This window comes from Episyrphus balteatus, chromosome 3, assembly GCF_945859705.1.
Source record: "Episyrphus balteatus chromosome 3, idEpiBalt1.1, whole genome shotgun sequence".
Lineage (NCBI taxonomy): Eukaryota > Metazoa > Arthropoda > Insecta > Diptera > Syrphidae > Episyrphus > Episyrphus balteatus.
The window spans coordinates 83,702,033-83,715,826 of NC_079136.1; the positions used below are offsets into that span (position 1 = coordinate 83,702,033).

The 13,794-nt window shown below is 30.3% G+C and overlaps 1 long non-coding RNA gene across 6 annotated transcripts in view; it reads left to right on the plus strand.

Moving 5' to 3' along the window:
• Nucleotides 1-13,794, plus strand: part of LOC129914649 (uncharacterized) — a 58,671-nt gene that overhangs the window by 24,081 nt on the left and 20,796 nt on the right. For 2 of the 6 annotated variants that reach the window (XR_008772211.1, XR_008772210.1), the window contains exons 3-4: nt 10,007-10,114; nt 10,174-10,389. The exons of the other annotated variants lie outside the window; for them this stretch is intronic. This is a non-coding gene — a long non-coding RNA (uncharacterized LOC129914649). Of the gene's footprint in view, nt 1-10,006; nt 10,115-10,173; nt 10,390-13,794 lie in introns of those variants that run through there. 6 annotated transcript variants of the gene reach the window in all.

The window sequence follows — 13,794 nt, forward strand, 5'->3', positions numbered from 1 at the left end:
TATACAGGGTGATTCAGGAGTAATGTACCAAAAAGCTGGAACGTGTAGGTTGGGTCGAGACAAGAAAAAAATTGTATAGGAAGGGGGGTCTATTCCGCCCCCCCCCCCCGTTTAGCATCCAAAAATGCCTTGTCGTTTTCGAGAAATTAATAAAAAACCAAAATTACAAAACACCTCAAAACCAGTGTTGCCAGAGAATTTTAGAGGCAAGGAGCCGAATTTTAGAAGTCTTGGAGCCAAAAATCGCCAATTTCAAAAATTTTTCATCAAAACTCAAAATAATGCATTTTGTACCATTTTTTTTTTTGTTTTTTTCATCATTTTTTTCCAACTTAAAATTAACTTAGATATATGATAATATAAACAAAAATTAAAAAAGAAATAATACTCTGTATTAAATTTATCAGACTTCAAGTTAGATTCTTTAATTTTTATTTAGTAATAAATAAGAAAATAAATAGATTGTGGAAAAGTGGAAACAAAATATGAGGCGTTCAGAATAATAATGGGTCAAGTCCATTATCGTGCATTATTCTGAACTTTGAGAAGCTTTTTCTCAGAAACTAAAGGAACTTTTGAAATAAATGTTTCACAGATCGATAACTCCATATAGTATGTATCTCCAAAATGTCTTTCTTTTATTTTATTTGACATAAAACGATACCCTTAATTTTTAAGACCTTAAAACATCCAACCTAAAGAGAAGTGGACTTGCTCCATTATAATTCTGAACGCCTCATATATGAATAAAAATGGAAGTAGGTACATTCACAATTGTGCTTTTCAGCAAGACGTCAGATTCTACATACTTCGAAGAAGTTTAGTTCTACTTCGAAGACTTTTAATTCGTGATCATAATAATCAAGTTCTTTTATTATAAAAGTTTTAAATATCGAAGGAGCCAAAAATCGCCAAATTGAAAACTTAAGGAGCCAAATTTTGATAAATCGGAAATCAGAATTTGAAGGAGCCGGAGAAAACTTGAAGGAGCCGGTTTGGCTATAAATAGCCGGTCCTGGCAACACTGCTCAAAACTGCCCTGTGAATTTTTCTTATTGTTTCTGGGGCGCCCTCCGTCCATGGTTTCTGTAAGGGCCTTAATGCAATAAAATCGCAATATTTTAGTCAATAAAAAAACAACAAACAGAAATGTGTATGTATCTCAAAAAGGTAAATCAATAACAAGAAAAAACAAAAAATAAGGAAGAGAATTGAAATAGTATCTACGAGTTGTACAAAATATTTCTCTTGAAACCTTAAAAAATCAGAAAATATGATTTAAAATATATAAAAGTATGCAGACGGGGGCTCATAGATTTATATAACGATATCACGAAACAGATTTAATTGTTCTTATCTGTCCGCAATATGAACTTAAGGTAAAAATTTTTTAGTGCATCATGTAGGCAAAACTTAAGCCTTATTAGTAATTACACTGATTCTTTTGTTTATAACAAAATTATTTATAAATCAAGAAATAAAACAGTACCTACTGAAAACCAAATTTCTACCAACAGCTACACGCCATAACTTAATTTTATTTTTCTAAATTAATTTTCCATTTAAATATAAAAATTTCTCCAACAAAACAAATTGCATCAACCAAAAAGGCGAATCCCAAACTCATCCAAATCCATTTCAAGTCTTCAACTTTCAATGGTTGTAACTGAAATTGTCCTTCAAAACCATAATTAAACTTTTTAATTCTTCCAACTTCAACTAACTCATAAAAAGCTCTTTTAATCCAATAATCCAACAATCCTGCCGATTGAGTTTCCAAAATAACAATATTCAGTATTTTCTTATAAATTGAATTTTCATTTAAAGCAATTGCCGATTGAAGACTACTCAACAAACACAATTCATCAGACCAACGAAACAATTGCTGACCAAAGAAATTCTGCTGATTTTTATAAATTTGCCATTTATCTTCACTAAGTGTGTAGGCATATTTGGTATTTAGGTTAGGTTAGGTTAGGTAGAAATGGCTGTCAGGAAAACAACTGACACACTTAGACCATTTATTGGTCCGTTGTGATACCATGATTTTGTGAGGAAATTCCTCACTAATTAAACCAGTTGGAGCTTTTAATAAAGCGGTGAAGGTTGAAGATGTCAGTATTGATTAGTTCACTGGTATCTTCTAAGAAATATTTTTCCAGGTATTTTTTACGTCTACTGGAAAGGGCAGGACATGAGCAGAGAAGATGTTGGATTGTTTCTTCTTCTTCCTCATCAAGGCAACTTCTACAGAAGTCGTTAGAGATTACGCCAAGTCTTATGGCGTGTCTTCCTATGAGACAGTGTCCTGTTAAGACACCTATTACAGAGCTGATATGCAATCTGCTTAGAGACAACAAATTTTTTGAACGTTTAGGATCTAGCCTAGGCCAGATCTGCTTGGTCGTTTGGCAAGTTATAATGTTTGACCATCGTATGTTTGTTGCCTCTATAGCTTCTTGCTTCAGCATGAGTTTGCACGTTGCGATTGGTATACCAATATTTGCCTTATTGGGTAAAATTGGTATTAGAGTTCCATTTCTGGCGAGTTCGTCTGCTTCACAGTTTCCCAGAATATCTCTGTGACCCGGCACCCAGAAAAGGTGAATGTTAAACTGTTCTGACATCTCCATGAGAGATGATCGACAGTCGCGGGCAGTAACGGAGTTTGTGGAAACCGAAGCTAACGATTTAAGGGCGGCCTGGCTATCAGAGAAGATGCGGATATCCGATGTAGATATCACGTTTTCTTTGAGCCAAGTCAGTACTTCTTTAATCGCCATTATTTCCGCTTGGAACACGCTGCAGTGATTAGGGAGACGGAAGGAGAGACTAACATTAAGTCTATCGGAGTAAACCCCGCCACCCACTCCGTCATTGGTTTTAGAACCATCTGTGTAGAAATGAATTGAATCATCTCTTAGAAACTCGGCATTGTCCCATTCTGATCTATATATTTGGTATTTGGTATTTAGACTATCTCGAAACTCTACAAAAGTCTTATGATTACTTTCCATTTGAAATATTTTCGAATATTTGTATGCAAAAATAGGCTTTTGTTTCATTAAAAATCCTTTAATCTCAATTTTTTGGCTGTAAATTTTTATTCCGGACGATTCAAGCATATCAAAGGATTTTATAATTTTTTCCCTCGGTGGTTGTGTCATGAAGGACTGAAGAAATGCATCGTATGAAGTTACAATTATTATTCCAAGGAAGAAGATTAACGAATAAATGATTTTTGTACCTTTTGATGAGCTTGGTATTACCGAAAGTGAATGTCCCAGAACTCCCCGAAAACCATCTAAATTAATGAAGAATAGATCGCGCTTGGAAAAATGTCGTTGTGATGTCGTTAACTCAGCAGATCGTAGGACCAAAGATAAAAGTATAAATGCCACTATTGTCATAAGAAGAGAATCCCAATAAAACACAAAAACAAAAACTTTATAAATGGGTATGTTTGATTCTACGGGCATCATTACTCCCCAGTCATATATACGATATGGATACGAAAACCATTCATTTGGATTTTCTAAAGCTGCTAGTCCAGCAGCGGATATATCAAGTGAACCATTTAGCACTAACTGGTATAAACTAAAAACTGATAGCGATAAATTAATATTTGAAGTATTCAATTTGGCATTGTGCTTCTTCGCAAGAGCATGGAAAATATGACCGATAAAACCACCAATAACTATTTCACCGGAATTTTTTGTCGATATGATTACTGCTGGATCAGGACCTCCGAAAACAACTGGTAACGTAACTCCACGAAGATTCCGCATTCGATTTGGAAAAATTCTTGAATTCTTTTCCCAGTTATGCTCTTCAATTCTAAAATCACCAAAATTGCTATAACTGTAGTATGTGGTTGAGAAATCTTGAAAAACAGCTATAACATTGACCATTCTATTTAGCCAACAGAAATTGAAAAGTTTCTGCAGTTCTGAGTTATTTTTGGAACAATTTGGCAGCAAAAATATTATTTTACAAAATCGAAAATGTTGAAGATAATCCAGCAATCTTTGAAGAAATAAGTCACTCGAATTAAGTTGAACGATGGTTAGAAGGTTTTCTTTGAAGTGTTTCTTCAAATAAAATGATGTAGCCTCAGTTGAAATTATAACTGGAATGTTTAATATCGTAGAAATATTTCGTATGAATATGTCATTAATATCATTGGAGAGCAGTTTTATCGATGTTTTCAAAATAAACACACTTTCAGATTGTTCGAATTTTTGTAGTTTTGTGATTAAACTTAGTAAATTTGAGTTTAATTCAGATTTTGCTGTTAGAAGTCCAGCGGTGGAGATAGCAACAAATACAAGAATATTTGAAGAATTCATCGCCGATAGAGTAAAAGTATTAATTTTACTAAATTATTACTTTTTGTTCTTTAAAGAATTGACCGTCAAAAAAGAAACAAGTCTATCGGAAGTTCAAAATATAACTGAAGGAAATGTTCCTTTTTACGAATGATAACCATGTAATTACTTGTTTGAATAAAAGAGTGTTTGTTATTCAAGAGGATACTATGTTTGCCTTCTTGTATTCTTATTATCAAAAGTCTGTAATTATAGTAGCTTTCATCAGACTTATTAAAAGAAAATCAGATTCGAAGGGTTAAAGGCATAGGTGTCTTGTTAATTTATGTGTTGCGTTGCTTTATGTTATCTCTTAATAAGTACGGATTCGAATTCAATTTTAACCGATAAAGAAAAAATATACAGAAAATTTGACTGTTTTTGTGCTATTTGTTAATTGTTTACCAAACGAATTTTGAGTCCAAAACAATTAGTAAGCACAATGCATTGTAAATACTTCCTTTTTTTTGTCTACTTCAGGATACTTGAGAAACTCTGCCTGGAGTCCATCAGTTCCGGCTGATTTTGTTTGGCTTGAGTTGTGATAGATGGTGTAGAGATTAACTTATAAACAAAGCGTCACACTTTCCTTTTTACCGCCCACCAACTTTACTAAAACTATTTGGCAACCGCCCATCACAGACTATAAACTGTCAATAACCGAACGTCCCAGACTATGCCATCATTTTGATATACCGCCGCTTACATTAAAAAAAAAAAATTCACATTAAATAACCGACAACTTTAATTCCCAGACTATATTGAAATTTGCAACATGGAAAGATAGACTATAAATGGCAACAACAGCAACACCACAATAAACAATCTTTATTTGTACGCAAAAATATTATTTCAATTAATTTTAATTCCATTTTACTAGAATTATGCACTTAATTTTAATTTTATTTCAAGTAACTGTTTTTGAAAAAAGTGATTTCGAAGGTCTAAATTTTGGAAACAAAAGTTTAAAAAACACATTGAATACTATTTTAGTAAAGATACTTTTCTGAAGGTTTTCGGTGTGCTGAACTCGAATTCAAAGTCAGAAACAACTAATCAGCTCCCGTTTTTGAGATATTACCGTTAGAAAATGCAAAAAAACGTTTTTTTTTAGTTCTTCGGACTTTATCTATTCTTTTATATAAGGAAAATTGTTTCAGCATATTTACCTGTTTAAATCTTTTCAATATCTTTTGTATTGCCCGAGATATCTTAAAATGAAGTAAGTGGGTTTGGCTTCATAGGTATATCATATAAAGGAGATAATGACCCTATAAAATTTATAATAATAAAAAAAACAACTGAGGATATCTCGGGCAGTAAAAAAGATATCGGAAAGATTTAAACTGATTTAAAAAGGTTGAAAATAGTTCTTATAACTAAATATTCTCAAACTATTTTCCTCATATAAAAGAATAAGGACCGAAGTCAGGGTTCGGACTTTACTTCGATCGAAGTAGATTTACTTCGATTTTGGGAAAAAAATAAAATCTACTTCCCTACTTCTCTTTTTCAGGATCTACTTCTATTTCTTGATTGAAAAAATATTTTTCAAATAATAAATTTAGAGAAAGGGATTTAACTTCAATTTTAAATCTGGTCGAGGCATTGAGAAATAAAGCTCAACTGAAATCTCAAAAGATTAATGGAGGTCAATTATTATTCTTCGAATTCAAGATATAAATAAAGTTTATCAAAGTAATTTTGACTGAATTTGAAGAATTCCTGATCAAAAATTTGTTAAGATTATGCTGAAAAGATCATAATAAAAAAAGTAAAGAAAAATAATTTTGTTGAAAAATAATTTTTTTTAGAATAAATTTTTGTAAATAAATGTTATGAAAGTTTAATTTTGAAATCTACTTCCGAAATTTTGGATCTTCTTCACTTATTTTTCCAATTTGCTTCGAAATTTTGAAACTGTAGTCCGAACCCTGACCGAAGTACTGCATTTTCTAACGGTAATATTTCAAAAACGGGAGCTGATTAATTTTTTTTTTACTTTGGATTCTAGTTCAGCGCACCGAAAAACCTTCAGAAAAAATATAATTTTGTTTCTGCAAAAAAAAAAAAAAAAAAAAACAGTTTAATTTTGTTAACCAGTGTAATTTAACGATTTTTTTGATAATTTGATTAGTTTATTTTATTAAGGTTTTTGCTTGAAAATTGTTGGCATCACAAAATGAAAAAAATAATTTTTCGTCAAACCATAAAAAAAAAAACAGTGTGTGTACAAATGTACACGCGTTTGAAGTTATTCTTCTCACTCAAAGAAATTCACTTTTATCAAAACTTTTTTCGAGATCGTGTGAACATGCCTTTTATAAATTAGTGAATCAAACCATAGTTATGTAATAGGATTAAATCTAAAAGGAATTTAAAAGTAAGTAAACTTGATTGTAAATCTCAGAAGATGATGTTTAAAATGGTGACAGAGTCAGTTTTCTTCAAAGCAAAACATTTTCTAGTGACCGCTTATGTGCTGGCGTCACGCGAATCGTTGAACGAAAAATATAATTCCGCCATCAGACCAAATGACAATCGGTCTGTCCGGTAAGTTGGTCAATCTGAACACCCCTTATAACAACCCTGTTATCCCCCTTAACGATCTTCGCGCCACCTGATGATAGTTTCTCTATGACATTTCATTTGACAGAAAACAATTTTATTCCTTCATATTTTTGTTACACCACCGATCGCCCTAATTTCTTTAATTTTAGTGTTTTTCCTTCTCCAAATATGATTTAATTTCTATCAATATTAATATTTTTCTATCATATTAATACAAATTACGATGAAGAAGCGAGCGTAGCAAACCTGGAGAAGATGAAACAAGCAGCTAACCTATACTAAAAAAAACACCTTCCACAGCGTTTATTATTCTCATTTTGAAACATTTTGTTTTATAAGGAAATGCTTGATAAAATTCGCCAAAAACAATTCCAAAATGTATGAGGAAACTCTTCATTCCATTACATAAAAAATCAAGAAATATTCACTTTATCCGATTGAAGAGATAATTTTGGGATCGGGTCAAAATTCTGGCTTCAAAATTCTGCTTTTCAAAATTCTGCTTTTTTAACGAAAATTCTGTTTTTCAAAATTCTGCTTTTTTTCTATTCTGCTTTTCAAAATTCTGCTTTTTAAAATTCTGCTTTTCAAAATTCTGCCAGCATTATACTTGAACAAAAAAAATTCTGCCAATTCTGCTTTTTTTTTATGGCATATGCGCTGACTAAAGAAAAATACACCTCATTAATGTAATTCAACATTGGTACTTTCCTAAATTTTTTTTTAGTAAGTGTCGCAAATATTTTTTAAAATGCAAAGACTGACTTTCTTGCAAATAAAATCTATAACTTATTGGAACAGATGTTGTTTGATACAAGATATTCCTTTTCTTATTCAAATTTTTGAATATTCATCTTAATTTGACAAATAAAAAATTTGAATTATTTTCGGAAATGTTTAGTATTAAAAACCTTATCTTAATATTTTCAAATTTATTCATTTATAAAACAAAAATTAATATGCACTCAAAGAATGCAAATTATGTAGGTAAGTTATCAAATAAATATCAAAATAAGCAGATCATTTTTCAAGAAGATGATTTTACAGAATTTAGCAAATAATTAAAAAAGGGTTTGGAAAATGTTAAAAAGCGCGCGCTTTTTAACATTTTCCAAACCCTTTTTTAATTTTTTGCAGAATTTTGAAAAACAGAATTATGAAAAGCAGAATTTTGAAAAACAGAATTTTAAAAAACAGAATTTTGAAAATCAGAATTTTGAAAGCAGAATTTTGTAAAGCAGAATTTTGAAAGCAGAATTTTGACAAAAGAATTTTGACCCCGGCAGAATTTTGACCCCAACCCGATAATTTTAATCGGCTTAGCGGCGTTGGCGGTGGCGCGGCAGTATCACACAAATGAACTTACACTTCACTGAATAAAGCACAAATAACAATTTCAAACATCTTTCTTTTATATTTAAAGTCTTAAACTTTATTTTTTTAACTTTAACTTAACTTTAAAAGTATAAAATCGATTTGTAATTTTATGTAAACAAATGCTATTGTCATTTGTCAATCACTTTTTCAAATGGTGGTAAAATAAATGTCATTTTTACATCAGGCGCGTCCCACAAAGAAAAAATCCCTGAAGGCTCAATGTCATTTTGAAAGAGCAAAATTATTTTGTGGGACAAATTTTTCACATGAATCCAATTTTGTTCAAACCCAACACTTCAACTGTAACTTCACACAACTGCAACTTTTCTTCAAATATTCAATTGTGAAAATAATAATTTCTAAATATTTTTTATTTCGTGAAACAAGCTCAAAATAACAACATATTCTTCAAACTTTCGTTAAGTTTTTCATGTTTATAGCACTTTTATATCTGCACACCACCAAAAAACAAATGTCAAAACAATTAGAAAAAAATTAAAGACAGAGAAAGAAAACTGAGAAATAAAAAAAAAATTCGCCTTTGTTTACATGCAGTCATTTGCGATCAGACTAATGTCAGAGAAACTATTTGCGCATGTATTTTACTTTGGATACATGAACACTTTTTCTGTTTTGCGTCATCTGTCAAAATTTTGAAGTGTGGATTTCGATTTTTCTTCTAAAATATAGCACGTTGAGAAAGATGGTGTCACAACTCAAAAAGTTCCGTTTTTTAATTAAGTAGAGAGTAGAATTATTTTATATATGTACGTACCTATGTACATATTTTCTTATTTTAATTCTCCTGAAAAATCGTGTTTTTTTAGTTGAGACACTATCTTTCTCAGCATGCGATATGGATTCCACAAGGTTTTTCGGAGACTTTTAGCAATTAGAAACCAACAAAACTTTAATTATCATAAGGTACGGTACACGCATGAATTTGTCGCTTTTTTAAGTATTGCGCAGCCATGCGTTTATGAAAGCACCCAAAGTCACAGTACACATAAAAAGGTAATATATTCCGAACTGACATTGGTCGCCAGATTGTCAAAACATGACACTTTGGCGACCAATGTCAGCTACCGAATTCTTAATTGTTTAAAATACCGACGAAAAACGCACAAAAACCGATAAACCACGCACACCACTAATTTTTAAACAATTTTTTACCAATTTCCGCTATGAAACACGAAGAAAATTTGTTATTTTTCAATTTATAATATTTTTAAATGACATTTTATAAATTAAAACAAAAACAAATTTCCTATTTACTGCGATTGAAATATAAAAATTAAAGGCCGACCTGACAGATTGGTGCCCATTTTTGACAAACAAATTTTAACAACGTTCGGAATATATTACCTTTTTATGTGTACTGTGCCCAAAGTGAGTCCTTAGCTGAGATTTTTTATCTCGCTTAAAAAATCTGTGAGCCCTCGGAATCTCTCTTTATATGGGACGCACCTAATATTTTTTGACATTAACAACCATAGTTGAAAATAGAACACACCTAAGCTGTTTTATAATTCTGAACACCAGGTGGTGCTACTTGCTAATCCTTTTGACACTTCTTGTCAAAAAGGAAATTTTCACTCCCAGTGCCGCAAAAGAATAACTTCAAAAAACGACTTCGCTGCATTGTAGTCACATTACTTAAGAATAACGTAATTTATTTTTGCTTTGTTCAGATGTTCAGTACCAAGTGGGACAAGAACCGAGCGTATAGTGTGGAGACAGTCCGCGGCTACCAACATCACGGCGCCATTTTTAAATATTTTCAAATAAAATTTGACAAGGTATATTATTCTTGAAACACTTTTTGATATTTAGCAAAAAAATATTCTCGCTCATATAGTTTCAGATTTATTAATTAAAAACAAAAAAGTGAATTTTTCGGTGAACAAGGGTAGCCAGACCCCTAAACTGAAGTCCCATACTTTGGCGGACACTTTGTGGCGGAATCAAAAAAAATTAATCTCATTTATTGTAGCTAATTAAATGCTAATTTGTTGCGCAAAAATTGTCCAAAAAAATGCGAAATTCAAAAAAAAAAATTTTGCAGAAATTTGAAGTAACCTAGTCTATAAGTTTTTTTGTTATTCAATATTGCGCTAAAATAAGACTCAATTTCATATGTAACGGTCAAAATTTTCAAAAAAGTTGAATTTTTAATTTTTAATTTTTTTCTTTTCTAGAAATTGTAGCTTTGCAAAACAAAATTTGTTGCACAAAAATTAATTTTGTTGTTCCTCTCAGTCATTTTCAATTTCAATTTGAAGTTTAAAAAGTGCACTTCCGGTTCGCTGTTCCATTGCACGAAACTTTAAAAAATTCTTTTTCAAGGAGCTACAAAATTAATTTTTGCGCATGTTTTGCAAAACTACTATTCCTAGAAAAGAAAAAAAAAAAAAGAAAAATTCAACTTTTTTGAAAATTTTGACGGTTACATATGAAATTGAGTCATATTTTAACGCAATATTGAATTACAAAAAAACTAATCGAGCTTCAAAATCGAGGTTTTTGGATTTCGTGGACAATTCAATAATTCAAAAACTATGAGAGCTACAAATTTTTGGTTTGCGCAACAAATTGGCATTAAATTAGCTACAATTAATGAGTTTAATTTTTTTTTTTTGATTCCGCCACAAAGTGTCCGCCAAAGTAAGGGACGTCCTAAACTGGCATATTCAACAACAAAACAAAAGAACATGACAAATCAACAGATGAGTCCGGTAACTTAACCTGCAAATCTGCTAAATCAACGGGCGGACACGGCAAATCAACGAATAAATCTAGCAATTTAACAAGCGAACCTGCAAATGAACAAGAAAATCCATTAAATCAACGGGAAAATTAGTCAAATCAACAAGTGAAGCTGGTAAATCAACATAATCTCTTACCAATGTTTATTAGAAGTCTTAATATAATTATTAAATTTAGGACTTTATATTTTGTTAATTAAATTTAAGGCTCTTATTTTAGAAAATACGCTTCTGAGTATTCAGGGTAGAATGTTGATGTTTTGCAAAAGTTATATAGCCTAATGTAGTAAAGGCTAAAGAACCCCCAGTTGGTACTTCGTTATATGCACTTGAGGCTATTTAAGTGCAGTGTGGAATGTTTCACATTTCCCACACTGCACTAAATAATATTATTGTAAATAAATGTTGCTGCGGAGCAGTTTACTAATTGCAATCAATTATTATGTTTGCAATACTCTCCTACCCTCAAGATACACGCATATATATGTATATTCAAAAGGAGCCCTTAGGGTTGCATATAGCCTTTGAAATTTTGATATATGTACGAATACCATAGCAGACATCATGATGTTGCGTTTGTTGGAGGATTTGCCAAAGTGGTTGTTGCTTTCAAGGTAACTTAATAAATTATAATTTTCAATGAAAGGTTGCGTGTAATTGCTCGCAGCGCGAATTTCCAATGCTTGATGTATATGTGTGATGTGTTAAGAAATTTCATAAATCATCACGAGTTCTGAGATTTTTTTAATTTTAATTAAATATTTTAAGAGTCTCAAGGGAGAATAATATAATAATAAATTGTTGGAGATTCATTATTTTCGTTTTTTTTTTTTTGTAATTTAATTTAACCTTCGCCAAGTTATCTTAAATGAAGGACTCTATTATTGGTTTAAGGATCAATATTAATGTTAATGAGCAAAGGTAAGTGAAATGCACTTAATGCCAAAACATTTTTGTGTAGCTATATAATAATTCAAGGATATTTCCATATGCAATTGTGAATTTCTCAGAAATTCATTTAGTAATTTTGTACCAAGAGTGTTATTTTCATGCAAATTAATATTGTTGCCATCACGACCTTTCTTATACTTGAGTTTAAAAGCCATTGTGGGTAGGTATAATGATACTTTAGCATGTCAAGAATTTACGTAGGACATGTTGAAGTTGGCGGCAGTTTTCTTTGAAGATATTTTAAATGAGCCTTCATAATAAAAAATATAAGACTTAGGTACGTGTGTGGTAAAGTAATTTTTCTTTTGTTTTGATAGACTTTTTTGGATTAAATTTATGAAGAAGGTGATTTCATAGAGTACTTACTTAATTGAAATAATATTTAGATTTTCTCGAGAAGAACAAATTTAAAGCATTTATCAGAGAAATTTATTTTCTTTATAAATCTCTTTACCAGTCACACTGAACCAACAAGGTACATAAAATTAATGAATTTGTACATTAAATTAATGTAAGAATTCATGGCAAATGAGCCAATGTAAAAATTCATTAAATTTAAGAATCTTTTTAAGAACAAATTCATAAGGGAATGAATCTTTCTTAAAAATTAAGAATAAGTTCTTAAATTTTAAGAATTCTGTTCATAAACGTATTCGAAAAGTTTTGAACATGTTTAAGAAAAGTTTCTTAGATTTTAAGAAAAATTCATACAATTTAAGAATTATTTCTTAAATCTTTTTTTTTTCTTCTTTAACTTAAAAACAAAGTTTAAGAAAAGTTTCTTACATTTTATGATTATTTCTTAAATTTTATGATTTTTTTCATAAATTTCGTAAAAAATTGAATGAAATGTTGGTTAAATTTTATGAACAAAATCATAAAAACTATGAATTTTTCTTAAAGTTTTATGATTTTTTTTCATAAAATGTAATACACTTTTCATTTATTATATGCATTTATTTATATAGATGCATATAATATACATTACCATTCCAAGCATTTAATTTGTTCCTGAAAAAAATTGTACTCCAATCAAACAAACAGCCAAAGAAAACAACCCAAAATCTAAAACAAACAAATGAAATAATTTTTAAAAATAAAAGAAATGATTGAGTTTAAACGTAATAAAAATGTTTTATTGGTCACTGTCACTATACATTTATTTTTTAATTTAATTTTTCTTTTTTTTGATGCACCATCTGGAAAGATAAAAAAAGTTTGTATTAGTAAAATGACTATGTACTATTTGGTTCAAAAGCTCGAAATAGGAGGTAGAATTATATTTTACCTTATTGTAATCGGCAGCATTAGGCTCTGCAGCTGAAAGAAAAAACAATACAAAATTAAATAAGTTGGGGAAAGATCACAATATAAAAAATTTAGGTAGATACATCATTATATAGAATAAAGTAAAATAAAAACAAAATTTAAATATTTAAAGGAATTAAATAACATGCAACTAAATTCTATGTTTTCCAAACATGATGTGTTTGCTTTATTCTGATATGACAACTTCGGGTGTACTGGATCTGTTGCAAACAGCCTTTAAGATGGTTTTTACGGAGCAGTATTTAGTGCCCTTTTGCCGGTTCTATTTTATTTCGCTTTTTGGCGAAAATAACATGGTCTCAAATTGAACATTACTCACGTGCCTACTCATTTCACAAAAGTATCTAAATTATGTACCTATAACAAAAAAATTTAAAATATATTTAATATAATAAAAGAAAGAAATGTTTAACATTATGTTTTTATAATTATCT